A 15,121-nucleotide genomic window follows, 5' to 3' on the forward strand; every position below is an offset into this window, starting at 1 on the left:
ACACACACACACACACACATATATATATATATATATATATATATATATATATATATATATATATATATATATATATATCTTTCGGTGATAGCTCTGATTTCGGAGGACAAAGTTTATGTGAAATTTCGTGAGAAGATTCTGCCGCCAAGAAAAACGTCTTTTGTTTTAATGGTGTCCATCCCAAATCCTGCTCTATGTCCGTGACACACACCCCGCTTTCGCGATAGTACAAGACGTGCTGCTCTTTTTTGAACTTTTCCGACGTATTCCGTTAATCCCATCCGGTGAGGATTCCAGAGCGCGCAGCAGCACTCCAAAAGAGGACGGGCAATCGTGGCGTAGGCAGTCTCTGTAGTAGGTCTGTTACATTTTCTGAGCCTTCTGCCAATAAAATGTTATCTTTAGTCTGCCTTCCCCACAACATTTCTGTCCTTCCAATTTGAATTGTTCGTAATTTTAATTCCTAGGTATTTTGTAGAATTTACGGCCTTCAGATTAGGTTAATTTATCGTGTAACCAAAGTTAAACGTATTCCTTTTAGCACTCGAGTGGATGACCACACTTTTCGTTATTTAGGGTCAATGTCCAATTTTCGCACCATACATATATTTTCTAAATCGTTTTGCAATTTGCTTTGATCTTCTGATGAGTTTACTAGACGATAAACGACAGTATCATCTGCAAACAACCTAAGATGGCTGCTCGGATTGTCTCCTAAATCGTTTACACAGACAAAACCTATAACACTACCTTGGGGAACGCCAGAAATCGCTTCCGTTTCAGTCTATGATTTTCCGTCAATCAGTACGAACTGTGACCTCTTTGGCAGGAAATCACGAATCCAGTCACATAACAGACTATATATACTACGTAAGCACGCAATTTCACAACCCGCTTGTGTGGTACAGTGTCAAAAGTCTTTTGGAAATCTAGAAATACGGAATCAATTTGACATCCCTTGCCAGTAGCGCTCAACACTTCATGTGAGAGCTAGCTGTGTTTGTACATTTCGAAGTGAATAGTTTACGTCATCACTCGAAATTGAAGCTCCTGGAAAAGATTAAATATCACGTTGAAGTCATAAGTTACTTGAGAATTGCGCCAGATAAGTACGACTGATCGTTTCGTGAACCATGAGAGTTACCTGTCACAGAATGTAATAGTTGCAGCCTACAAGAAGAAGAAATATCAGAACATGGTTTTCTGGGTCAAGTTTAATAACATATGTTTTGTGCTAGCGCCACTGTTCATTACGTGCAATGTCAGTTGCAGCATGATAAAATACAGCCTTCATACAAAGTTCTAAGACTTGTTGTACGATAAAAAGAACACAATTATACTTTAAGTTGTTCAGGCTGACAATTTCTTGGAAAATATAGATAGAGGCGCATCCGTCTTCAGAGCGTCACAGAACGCCACCGCGAGCCCACCAGCTTGCGTGACTCAATGAAGTTTCTGTTGCAACATCTTAGAACACGTAGAAGAGTTTCAGATCTGCCACAACCTTCTGGCAGGTCCCATGGTGTAATGGTTAGCACTCTGGACTTTGAATCCAGCGATCCGAGTTCAAATCTCGGTGGGACCTAACATTTTTAAGTACTGGATATTGCTATGGAAAACGTGTCGAATGCAAGTTTTCCAAGAATAGGAAAACGACACGCACCATTTGCAAGGAAATGAATACTGTTGATATATGCAACAGAGGGTCAGCAGTGAACAGCTGATTACTAGCGTATGCTGTAGCGCGATAAGGTCAGGGTGCATAGCAGATGACCTTTCAACGAGAAGCTGATACAGTCGTAAGGGAGCTTTAGCTTTTCATTGGTGAAGCAGCTGAACCATACTGCGACTACTTCATTTATTCCGACTTATTCCAGAGAAAAATGCAGCAACAAACTATTTCGTTCCAATAGAAGTACTGCATAAATACTTACGTTAAGGCGCCTAAACAGAGCCACATTTACACAGAACTGATGCAAAATTTTAGGCCTGTGAAAGCAAAATAAAAATTAAATTTCTTATGTTTTTTTTGTACATTATTACCAAATGGCAGCCATATCTTGAAACGTTTCTGGTGGTTCTCAGCGTTCTCAAGTATCTCCTAACAAATTTTCAGTGACCAGGTAACTGAATTAATCCTGCAATAAATTATGTTGTAAATTATGTAGGTGAATATCTTCAGATAGAAACAATACGTCCTACGGCAGAGAAAACAATTTTTGTGTTTCTTTGACTATAAAAAATTAATTCTTTCATTCTCAAACACATGATATCATTTTATGTATCTTCTATATTAATTGCATGTTATTTTTATCTGTGATTGCAACGTTCAGTTCTCATGTGACGATGGGCTAAGAAGCTTGAAAGACGGTTAGTGATCAAATAAATAATATTTGCGTAACACCAGGAAAGTGCTTCCTATTTTAATGTTAAAATACTTAAGTCTATTTTTTTTTGAAAAGTATAAGAGGTATCAGATAACCAACTAATGTTTCATAAATATATACACTGGTGTAAAAAGAAAGACATAAAGTTGTAATTTCCATATGTGTCTGTGGTCGTCACATTTGTAAAATTTACAGAAGCTGAAAATAGCAGAAGAATAGAGAATAAAACATTTGTGCATATGACAAAAAGGAGGAAGTTTGAAATGTGAAACATTTAGAATGTCTATGTGCTCCGACAAAGACATGGTGAAATAACATTAGCAACAGCTGGAACTGGAACGTAGTGTAAGAAGAGAGACAACGGTAGAGAATCAGACTGGTTCGAATGAGAACAGGAAGAAGACAGGTTGGAGAAAAAAGGAGAAAGAGAAAAATGAGAAGTATGTGCAACATGTACAGGGACAGGATACCGCATTATTTAGACAGCTCAGGAAAAAGAAAAGTAGAAGTGATAAGATGAGAGGAAAGAAAGTGGAACCAACAAAATATATACAACGGGGGAAAGTGGGTGTAAAAACTACTCCTATTTTATTAAAATTGGTGAAAGTCGCAAACAGAATAGGGGCAATGAGGCCACAAAACTTGGCAAATCCACATAAATGAATATGAAATGACGGGAAGCGAGGTGATGAAAGTGCAAAACTCCTGAACTGCAGAAGAAATTGGATTACAAGTTGCTTGTTTTGGATTCCATCACACTTCCGGTAGGTTTGATGTCTTACTCTCTAACGTTGCTCCGTGTTCTCTTTTTCTTTATACCTGCAAAACACTTCGTAATGTGGCTCGGATATACCTTCTTTATCTGTACGCACAACTTAACCGCATACTGCTCCTTACAGTCGGCCCACTATCCTATCTCTTCCTCTACCATGGGTGAGGGGATGTACGATGTGGCAGAGAATTATTTCCACATCTTCTCTTCACAGAAGTTCACTTTTTGTAATTTATTCACCCAGTCACTTCCTTCTACAGCACCCTTTTCCAAAGAAGAAGAATAAACTGGGGAACAAGACGTCCCAGTGAAGAATCACAGGAGGAGAAGAGGAACAGATTGTCAGCATCGCAGTGAGGTAGCCGATTTTTACCGATGACGCTACGGAAGGAAATGGTGTAGGATAATTCATCGCCAGATTTATCTTTCATCACTTAAATACTTAGGTCACTCGGCAACAACTTCATAGTCCCATTTATCTTTCCAAGTGCCCAATGGCAGCGGATACGGCAACCAGTGTAGAGAATTTTTAAGAGACGAGCGTGTGATGGATGTCCTGAGTGGGGTGAGTTGTGCGGTCACGTCTTGAGATCTGAAGTGGTAATGAGGCTTTCTACCCGCCCGATTTTTACGAACTATTTTGTTACACAATCCTCACAGACCGCAGCTCATTACTGAGAAGAGTTCCACGAGGGATTTTTTTTAAGATTAACAGGCGCCTGCGGCACTACCCCGAATAACGAAAGGAGCGAAGGAGATTTTTGGACGTACATCTGCGACCAGCATCACAAGCTACTACGCAAGAATAATTACTATGATACATACGCCAACTTCCACAAAAGAACCGTCATGTGAACTCCATTTTCGACGATGCGATTCAGAACATGAAGAAACGAGAGACAATTTGATCTTTGAAAAACAAATACGGTCAAGTGACAAACATCACTATCTGGTTTAGACTTTGATTTCTTCTGAAATTTCAAGGAACCTGTAATTAATTACTTTTAGTGTGTTTTATTTCTTTTAAATGTCAGTTGAAAATAATGTACTATTGTGGAATGTTTTGACCAATAAAACGAAAAAAAAATACTTTGTAAGTAATTCTAGGAATACGCCCAATGGACTTGGAAATTAGGAAAAGGGGATCCTTTCACTGGTTAAAGAAAGGCGATCAAAGGGAAGTACGAAGGATGCTTGGAGCTGAGGCCAGCTCGAAAAAGTTAATAAAAGATCGCATATTACAACTGGTAAAACAAATGGGACAGTTCAGGCACTGGCAGCAGAGGGACCAAAAATGAGACTTCTGAACCCGTCGAGAGGTTTGATACAACATCTGAATGGGCGTATCTATACAAAATCAAAAGACAGATGAATGATAGCTGCGCTTGAGGCAGTCTGGGCACACCAGAATACAAAACGGCTCTGAGCACTATGGGACTCAACTGCTGTGGTCATCAGTCCCCTAGAACTTAGAACTACTTAAACCTAACTAACCTAAGGACATCACACACATCCATGCCCGAGTCAGGATTCGAACCTGCGACCGTAGCAGTCGCACGGTTCCGGACTGCGCGCCTAGAACCGCGAGACCACAGCGGCCGGCACCAGAATACATATTGTGAAACTGCGCACTGTTCGAAGATGTGGCGGGTAATGGCCGTCAGGCTTGAAGAGCGTTGGATATCAAAGTCACGTTAAGGAGTGAGTCGACGTGGTGCATCTTGGATGATACTGCAGCCGCAGCATCCAGGAAAGCAAAGGAAGACTTCACGAGGTATTCAACCACACGCCAACCTGCTGCCATCGTGACTAGACAACATACTCTGCAGATGGAGAGAAAACAACTGAGGTCTGCGATCATCGAATGAAATAGGTTTCAAGAATCTATATTGCGTTGGTACAAGTGCTCATGAAAGTATGACTTTAAGACGTAACACAGAATGGTGGAATTGCTCGTTATAATGAAAATGCTGGTAACTGCGGCCCTATAGCCAAGAAATCCAGCAGAGAATAGCTATTGCGGGGGTAGTAAAAAGGCGGATCCAGTAGCGGAAACTACCATCTGCAGATTAAATGCACCATAATAAATGAAAAAAAAAACCAGAACATATTCCTTAGTGCTAACAGGAGTATTAGTGGTTCGGTAAATGGTTGGCGGTTTTATTGCAGTTTTATAGTGGTAGGTGTAGTAGTAGTCCTAAAAACATAAATATCAGAAATAAACATTTAATATATATAAAGTTATTACTATTTAAGAAAACGTGATTTCTATGGCCTGTTTCATCAGCTTTTCAGATAACAGGCAGAAATTATGAACAATAAATAAAAGTCCCAGAGTCAGAGTTAGAGCCAAATCACACGTTCCCTCAAGTTGTGATTCGCGACAGTGTTGCGCCACAGCCAGTTTCGAAGGCTGTGTTAGACTTACGTGTGTTTGATGTTCTGTACGACGGATTTCAAGCAACCCAACTGTTTGTCCGACATAGGACATCCCATATACACGCAGAAAACCAGAAATTTCGAGGTTCCGTAGAGTTAAGTCGCACTTGATATTACTTGCTGCTGCTGCTGATTATGTGGTTCAAATGGCTCTGAGCACTATGGGACTCAACTGCTGTGGTCATCAGTCCCCTAGAACTTAGAACTACTTAAACCTAACCAACCTAAGGACATCACACACATCCACGCCCGAGGCAGGATTCGAACCTGCGACCGGAGCGGTCACGCGGTTCCAGACTGAAGCGCCTAGACCGCACGGCCACACCGGCCGGCGCTGATTATGTGTTTATGGAGACTGCACACCTAATGTCATCAGTCTCTTGTTCACTGGCTCCCCCCAGTGTACCGCATCTGTCTGCGTCTGTAGCAAATTCATTGTGCAAGTGTGAGAAATTGTAGAAATTGTAGTAAATGTTTGCATAGTGTGTATCTGAGGCCGCCTAAAAACCACATCCAGGCTGGTGGGCATACTGGCCCTCGTCGTTAATCCATCCGGCGCATTCAGACTGCGCTATCACGCCAACCGTCCCCGAAGCAGACGCTTTATACGAAAGGCTATCCAGTGGGGTTTTATTGTAGCGAGACGACACTAATCTAGGTTGGTAACCATGACAAACATGTCAGCAAATTCCTCTTCAGAAAATTGCTCATCTTGGTGGACATAGATACAACGTAGGGAAGACTCGAGGACCTAGGAAATTAGAAAGAGATTTTGTGCAATATTTGTTGTAGGACAACCGTAATGCTTCCCACCACGTTAAACACAGTTTTCGATTTCCTTTAGGAAGTTTTTATAAAAAAGTGTAGGGTCTCTTTCGCAAAATTTTTAATAAGAATCTCACTTTTGTCTTCAGCATTATTCGTAAGAAGCGCTGATAGCCTCGTCGATGAGCGTCCCGAGCTCCCCCCCCCCTCCCCTCCCCTCCCCACCCCTCTCCTCACACACATTATTCGTAAGAAAATGTATTTACGCCAGTTTAATTTGTGTTTTTGCAATATGTACGGAGAATGTTCATGCCTTTTTTCTATACTGCGGAGTGCGTGGTGTGTTACATTTATCCATTCAGTAACATAAATTATAATGTCAAGATGATCCACAAAATTAGCAAAGGAAAAGAATGGATCGAGAAATACATCAAAATTTTTCAAGAAAAAAAAACAATAGTGAGAGTATATATGAAAAAAACAGGTTTTTATGCACAGTCTGCAAGACTGTTTATGGTTATTGTTGCTTACTTCCTGAACCCGATTAGATCTTTGCTGCGAAACTTTGCACTTTCTTGCTACGACGACCTGGAATCGCTTGTTTATTTATATTCTCTGAACATTTAGTCCTATGTACTTAAATGTACTTAAACTGTGTCAAATTAATCTCCATCTAGTGTACGCAGAGAACATGGAACATAAGCGTACGAACTATCTTCAACATATAGCTGAAAAGTTGTTGGAGGGTATGTTGAAGGAATGTTTTAAAGGCGTTCAGTTCAAGTATTACGAAATGCAGTTACATAGCAACGGGCCACTGGAAACGATCTATTCCATCTTTTAAACCAGTAGTAAACTTTCCTGAATACCATGTCTGTAAAGATGCGTATTCAGACACTTTAAAATTTTCGGCAAACCTTCCTCGATACACACAGTTCAATTTTGTTTGCTGGTGAAAATTGTTAAATAAAATTACATATCCTTTTGCAAGTCTGTATCTCTTGGATCTCCCTACTTATCTTTTCGTTTTCTTGTTCTGAGAGTTCGATTTTCATCCAGACAATTTTTTCTCTCCGAAATTTTTCGTAAGTAGTGTTTTTACTTAAGTGTTCCTTTGGTGTTCTCTCGTTAGCCTGTATTTAATGTGTGGATTCGAGATTTAGCTTTAGATTTAGAGATATTTGTTCTCACTGCAACATTTGAATATGGGGACGTTATTTCATGGACGAGCTAAGTGACACAGTGCTTAAGAGGCTGGCCTGATATTTGAGCGGAAAGAAGTTGAATACCCACCTGACCATTCAGATTTACGTTTCCGTGGTTTCCATTACATAACATTAGGCAAATGCTGTGATGATACTTTCAGGACCAATTCCCTCTCATATTCTTGTCCAGCTAAGCTTTTAATTTGTCTTTAACGACCTCCATGTGACTTTAAGCTAACTTATGCCATACAGCTGTCGATCTCTGTAGATCGAATGGTAATGACGTGGCAACCTGGGTAAGCAGTAAGACGTTCGAACTTTGGCGCGGACTCTGTTCTCACGCTACAAACACACCTACATCGATTTATACATCTGTACTCCGCAAGCTACCTTACGGTATGTCACAGATAACTTTAACAGTAACTCATAACGTGATGCAGAACGCCTCTCTAGCAGCGTCTGCCACTAAAGTTGACTGAGCATCTCCGTGACGCTATTACACTTACTGAAGGACCTGTTAGGAAAAGCGCAGCTCTTCTCTGTATACTCTCTATTTCCCCTATCAATCCTATCTGGTACGGATCCCAGACTGGCGAGCAGTATTCAAGTATTTGTCCAACGAAGGTTTTGTAAGATGCATCCTTCGTGGGTGGACTAAATTTCCGGAGGATTCTTCCAATGAATTTCAGTCAGATATCAATCTTGCCTGCGATTAATTTTTTTTGTCGTCATTCCATCTTATTCCGTTCCTTACACATACTCCCAGTGATTATCCTACAATCGCTTAGTCATCGAATAATGTGTCTTTCTGCCTACGTATTTGCAGTATATTACATTTGTTTACGTAGAGAGAGAACTACTAACCCCTGCACCGAGGGTCGATTCTCTGCAGGTGTACCTGCATTTCGCTAGAATTTTCTAGCGTTGAAACTCCTCCTTATGCAACACATAATCCACGAAAAGCCACGTGGAACTTTCGACGTTATTCACTAGGTCGATTATATATATTGTGAAAAGTAAGGTTCTGCAACTGTAAGTAGGCTGTTTAGGTTTTTATGTTGGTAACGCCACGTAGCGCTCTGTATGAAAATCACTGGCTGTGCTGTGTGCAGTCTGTGGCTGGTTGGCATTGTTGGAATATTCGCTATTGTAGCGTTTGGCAGTTGGATGTGAACAGCGCATAGTGTTGCGCAGTTGGCGGTGAGCCGCCAGCAGTGGTTCAAAATGGTTCAAATGGCTCTGAGCACTATGGGACTCAACATCTTAGGTCATAAGTCCCCTAGAACTTAGAACTACTTAAACCTAACTAGCCTAAAGACATCACACACACCCATGCCCGAGGCAGGATTCGAACCTGCGACCGTAGCAGTCCCGCGGTTCCGGACTGCAGCGCCAGAACCGCTAGACCACCGCGGCCGGCTGCCAGCAGTGGTGGATGTGGGGACAGAGATGGCGGAGTTTTGAGAGCGGATGATCTGGACGTTTGTCCACCAGAAAGAGTAAATTTGTAATACTGCATATCATGAACTGATATAGCATGACTTTTGAAGATTAATAAGGTAAATACATTGTTTGTTCTCTACCAATATCTTTCATTTGCGAACTATGCCTATCAGTAGTTAATGCCTTCAGTAGTTACAATCTTTTATTTAGCTGGCAGTATTAGCGCTCGCTGTATTGCAGTAGTTCGAGTAACGAAGATTTTTGTGAGGTAAGTGATTCATGAAAGGTATAGGTTATTGTTAGTCAGGGCCATTCTTTTGTAGGGATTATTGAGAGTCAGATTGCGTTGCGCTAGAAATATTGTGTGTCAGTTTATTGATGATCAGAATAAGAAAAGAGAGAAATGTCTCAGCACGTTCAGTTTTGTTCAGCTGTTTGAAAATCAAGTAACGTAAGGGGTTTAACAGCATAGTAATTCATAAATTTTTCTAAGGGGAGGTTTCACAACCTTCCCTTGGCTTTATTTTCGATGGTATGATCCATATCCAGATGTGTGTAGGTGTAAGTGAAGTATTTAGATGATTGCCTTGAATATCGCCAACATAATCATGATATTCATGGGAATGTTCTAAGTATTTCACCTAGACACACGTGAAGACGGAAGATACCTTTAGAAGCACATAGTGTGAAGAACAGGTAGAACATTTAATTAGTGTTTATTACGATATATCTACATTTCTCCTATTTTGTCACGACGTAGAGTAACTGCCCTCAGGCACTGATGTATGGCAAGATCATTTTAAAATCTGACTCCCCGCTTCTGCTAGTATTGGGTTGTAACGACAGCACACTGGTCTAGGGTGGCGTCAGAGAGGTACTGAGCAGGTGATATAAAGACTACGTTTTATGAGCACAGCTCATTCCTTTTATTTCGGTGTTAATGTATAGCTCGTACGAACGCTCAGACACTCAGAAGGCAATCCACCATTACCTCGGAATGTATCGCAGAATTTATTAAATTTAAGTAATTAGTAAAATGGCTCTGAGCACTATGGAACTCAACTGCTGTGGTCATTAGTCCCCTAGAACTTAGAACTACTTAAACCTAACTAACCTAAGGACATCACAAACATCCATGCCCGAGGCAGGATTCGAACCGGCGACCGTAGCATTCGCACGGTTCCGGACTGCGCGCCTAGATAAGTAATTAGCAGTTCGAAAGAAAGCGTAGGATGTCTCCTAATTAATAAGAATCTCATAAGATCTGAGTGAGATATTTGATCGCCTTCAGGGAGATCGCTTCTGATGCCCGGCGCTCTGAGGACCGCAAGCGAATAGCGTGCGTGACTCATGCAATGTCTGTGGCTCCAGCGTCGTAACGGTGCTTGAGATATTCGATGCTTTTCAGCAGCTTCTGTCAGGGTCCCATGGTGTAATGGTTAGCACTCTGGACTTTGAATCCAGCGATCCGAGTTCAAATCTCGGTGGGACCTAACATTTTAAGTATAGAATATTGCTATGGAAAACTTGGCATTCGCAAATTAATTGCAACTGAACGAGTAAAATCACTTGAAAATGCGAGGGAGTTATGAACACCCTTTTAGTAACATGAGCTAAAATTCAATAAGGTAAGGTCGAACTTCACAGCAGCTGAACTTCCAATTAAACATAAAAATATACAAACCTATGGCTCTATGCACCTTGACAAATTCAGTAAATTTAGGTTACCATGACCAAGGAAAAGACACATGTTTCTCTTGAGAGGACATTCATAACTTTTATGTGTATTATCCATGATTAATAACATCCCCCACAATTGTAACAAATTTTTATTTTTAATAAAAGGAAAGGGCCAGCAGGTTTCAGGACGAAATTTCAATCTACAGGTGCATCTGAAAAATTACGACTAAAGTGTGACGACTATATAGATTTTAAAACACTAAAAAACGCAACAAAACTCGTAGTAGTATTCTAAAGAGAATACTCCATACGAGTACAGAATGTGTGAGATGGATTTTCTGCTTACGTGCCAGTTACCAGAGAATCACTATTTCAACCCCTGTTCACTCGTGTGGACATTCTAAACATATATGTGGTATCCTCTCTAGAATATTTCTACAAGTTCTGATGGGTTTATTAGAGTTTGACAAGTTGTATAGGCGTCACGTTTTACTTTTAATCTTCCAGATGCACCAGAAGATGGGACTGTTGTCCTGAAACCTGGCTATGCTTGCCTTTTATGGGAAATAAAAGACTATTACAACTATAGCAAATATTATCAGTCATGAATAAAAGGAAAAATGTACAAAACTATTTCTTTCTAGTGTGTCTTGCAGAAGCACTCAAAGAAGTCACAAATTATACGCCACAAAGTCCACTCGAACTGCAGTAGCTTTGGAATCGTTGAGATGTTTCTTACGGTTTCATGGAGGCAGTACAAACTTACATTTATGTGAATGACTGACAGAACGAATTTTTCTGTATTATCTCTTTTATGGTTTGTATCACTAGGTAGACATAGCATGTAAGTGTATGCGTTCTAAACGAGTTTAGCGGTGATAATGATTCTGCTGCGGACGAAATATTATGTATTATTCACTTAACTTGTACTCAGATTTATTATGAGATAGCATGACGAGTGGAAAACCTAGGCTTTTATCATTTGTAGATTTAGAAAAAACTTCCGACACTGTTGAATGGAATACATTCTTTGAAATTCTAAAGGTCGCGGGGATAAAGCACAGGAAGTGAAAAGTTATCCACAACTTGTACATGGACCATGCTGCAGTTATAAGAATCGAAGACATGAAAGGGAAGTATTAGTTGAGGGCTGAGTGAGATAGGGTTGTAACTTATCTGTTAACTTATTCAATCTGTAAGTTGAAGAAAAAGAAAAAAGGGGGGAGATATTTGCAATGGTAACTAAAGTTCACTGAGAATAAATAAATATTCTGTCGTCCGACAACTGACATTGTAATTGTTTCAGAGACAACATACGACTCGGAAGATCAAGTGATCGAAATGGATAAGGTTTTTAAAAGAGTTTGTAAGGCAAACATTAACAAAAGTAACACAAGGATAGAGCAATGTAGCGGAAATATATCTGGCAATGCTGAGGAAATCGGATTAGAAAATGAGACACTTAAAGTATTAGACGAGTTTCGATATGTAGGTAGCAAAGTAGATGACGATGGCTGAGGCAGAGAGGAAATAAAATGCAGATTGGCAACAGCAAGAAAAGAGTTTCTGAAAAACAGAACTCTTTCAACATGGAATATAAATTGCAATGTTAGTAAGTTTTTCTGAAAGTATTGGTCTTGAATGTACGGAAGTTAAATGCGAACGATAAACAGTTCAGACAAGAAGACTGTAGAAGTTTCTGAAAAGTATTACCCACGAGTAGATGGATCGATCGAATAACTAATGAAGAAGTACTGAACCGAATCTTCGAATAAAGAAAGTTACGGATGACTTGACTAAAAGAAGGGATCAGTTGTTGTTAGGGCATGTTCTGAATCATTAGGGACTCGTCAGTTTCGTTATGGAAGGAAGTGTGTAATAACAGTTGAGTCAGACCATAGCTTGAGTACAATAAGCAGGTGCCAACGGATGTTGGTTGCAGCAGTTATGCAGAGATGAAGGGGTTCAAAAATGGCTCTGAGCACTATGGTACTTAACTTCTGAGGTCATCAGTCCCCTAGAACTTAGAACTACTTAAACCTAAGTAACCTAAGGACATCACACACATCCATGCCCGAGGCAGGATTCGAACCTGCGACCGTAGCGGTCGCGCGGTTCCAGACTGTAGCGCCTAGAACCGCTCGGCCACCCCGGCCGGCAGATGAAGGGGCATTTACACGATAGACTAACATGGAGAGCAGCATCAGAGCAGTCTTCAAACTGAATACCACATTCAACTACAAACTTATTCTTTTCAACTGAATTGCTCAGCACGAACACTGGAATACGTCCCGTGTTCCTTAGAGTAAACTTCGGTGTTTGAACTGAAAGAGAGCAAGGAAACTATGAGGAAAGTGAAACATTTCAACAACTTGCAGGAATTACAACGTTTGATTCTTTAAATTTTCATCTGCTATGCAGGTTATTACAGGAGTAAAAGTAAATATTTTACGAGGTGGTAGTATAGACTCAGTCCAATAAAACATTCTGTACAAGGTGTGTGCAGTTTTTAATGGTTACAGAGATACAGCTGTTAGAATGTAAACCAAACGGGGACGTTGGTGGTCAATAAAAGTGAGCATTTTTGCCTATCCATCTTCGGGGGATGTCTCACCTGACAGCTAGAATAATGCAAAAACATACCCATCCTTGTAGCCGACAGAACTTCTTCCAATAAACTTCCGCTTTTTCAAGATTTTTCCTATGTGGTCAGTAACGTCCTTAATGAAAGACAGGAAAACTTTTGATATCATAGATGCCTGGGCATCGCAGTGGTTTCTACGCGATGGTCTTAACGTTCTTTTCACCTCAACGAAGGAATAACCATTCTTGAGGAATGTGTGGGTGAGATGTTTTAATTATGCGTCATGCAGCTCCGGTTTGCAGATTTTCCTTTGCTCTATCAGCCCACGTTTCTATGATGCCTCGCTTTTGATGTGGGAGGTGGTTCGAATCCCGGTGTAGGTAACGGCTTGTGTGTGTGTTTTCGGTAAACCGTGTCGCCAAAGCTGCCACCTCCTTTCTTGAAAACCAGCACATCAAGAAAATTCAATCTTCCGGCTACCTGCTCCTCCATGGTAAACTGAATCTTTGGACTGATCCCGTTGAGATGCTTGTGAAGACAACCCAGTTCCTCCCTGCCAAGCCGCCACAAAATAAACGTATCATCCATGTATGGGAACCAAATATTCGGTTTTTTCTTCGCAGTTTCTAAAGCATGTCCTCGAATTTTTCTATTCTCGCGCAGTCAAAACATGTGACGTCACGTCACTGACCGAAAGCACGTGGAAGCGGAATTTTGGTGTAGTCATTAGCTTGCCAGGGTGTGAACCGAATATTCAAATAAGCTTCGATCCCCTTTGAAAATTCCCTCAGAAGATGGGGACGAAACGTTGGGCTTTAAGGTGAAATCCATTCGACTGGGGCGTAAAAGCCCGGAACATTTTATTAACTGTAACACTTCCGCCCGCGAAAGTTTACATGTTACAATTACGAAATGTTCTGTACCTAAAGAGAACAGTTGTTGATTAGTGCATCAAGTGATGCTTTGCTAGTCCAGGACAGTTGTAAATTATCCAGTACTCCTGTGGCAAAGAAGTGTGTCAAAAGTAAGTAAATCTATTATTCATTTATGTAATAAAGTGAATTAATATTTCATCTGTTGTAATTAAAAATGAACAATCTCCCACAGCCCTGCATGAACCCACAGTTGTGGTCTGACGATACTAGTTCCGTCAGGTCACAACTCAATAGCTGTAGAAATTCGGCGTGTGCTTCTTGAAGGACTGTGTTCTACCAGCTCTGTCGCCTACTTCATCGACACTGTTCATTTGCACGTTAAGATGGAACAATTGGTGGGCACGCAGTTTGGTGAAAACACGAAAAAATACCCATTAATCTGGTACTCTGAGTTTAGGAAATCTTCTGCGGTACACGCTACAAGTAGCAGTAGCAGCGTTTCCATTATAAAACCCGTACAGAGCTGTTATACCGGCGTTCTCAGAAGATGTAAATTTCTACGGCTTAAACGGCACAGTAGATTTGAAGGTTTTAAAAACGGCTGGCTGCACTTCAGAAACTGTGCATGAAGAGCTTCACTGAACTGGAAATAACAGCCAACCAGTCGCAAAATGCAGGTTTATTAAACCTTGGCCATGAATTCGACAGTTTTAAAACTGTCTTCTTCAGAAGGGATAGTGCCTATTAATAAATATTACGATGTTGTGTGTGGAACAGAGACGATATCATTACAATAAGCAAAATTACAAGAAATATTTACAAAGAATTTTCGTGTAGTATACTCACATAGAATCACATATTATCTATATCCGATGTAGGAATTCCTGATTCTGTCTAGAACAAGTGCGTCTCATCCACTTAATCAACATTTAAAACACGTGATTTAAACGTAGTAGCCCCCTACTGCACGG

The 15,121-nt window shown here is 40.6% G+C and overlaps 2 non-coding genes across 2 annotated transcripts; both read left to right on the forward strand.

The window, feature by feature from the left end:
- Positions 1-1,513: 1,513 nt before the first annotated feature.
- Positions 1,514-1,585, forward strand: Trnaq-uug (transfer RNA glutamine (anticodon UUG)). The gene has a single exon. It is a non-coding gene; the product is annotated as a tRNA-Gln (tRNA).
- An 8,847-nt stretch (positions 1,586-10,432) lies between these two features.
- Positions 10,433-10,504, forward strand: Trnaq-uug (transfer RNA glutamine (anticodon UUG)). The gene has a single exon. It is a non-coding gene; the product is annotated as a tRNA-Gln (tRNA).
- The last annotated feature ends 4,617 nt before the right edge of the window (positions 10,505-15,121 follow it).

The sequence above is a fragment of the Schistocerca nitens genome, chromosome 2 (genome assembly GCF_023898315.1).
Source record: "Schistocerca nitens isolate TAMUIC-IGC-003100 chromosome 2, iqSchNite1.1, whole genome shotgun sequence".
In the NCBI taxonomy this organism is placed as follows: Eukaryota; Metazoa; Arthropoda; class Insecta; order Orthoptera; family Acrididae; genus Schistocerca; species Schistocerca nitens.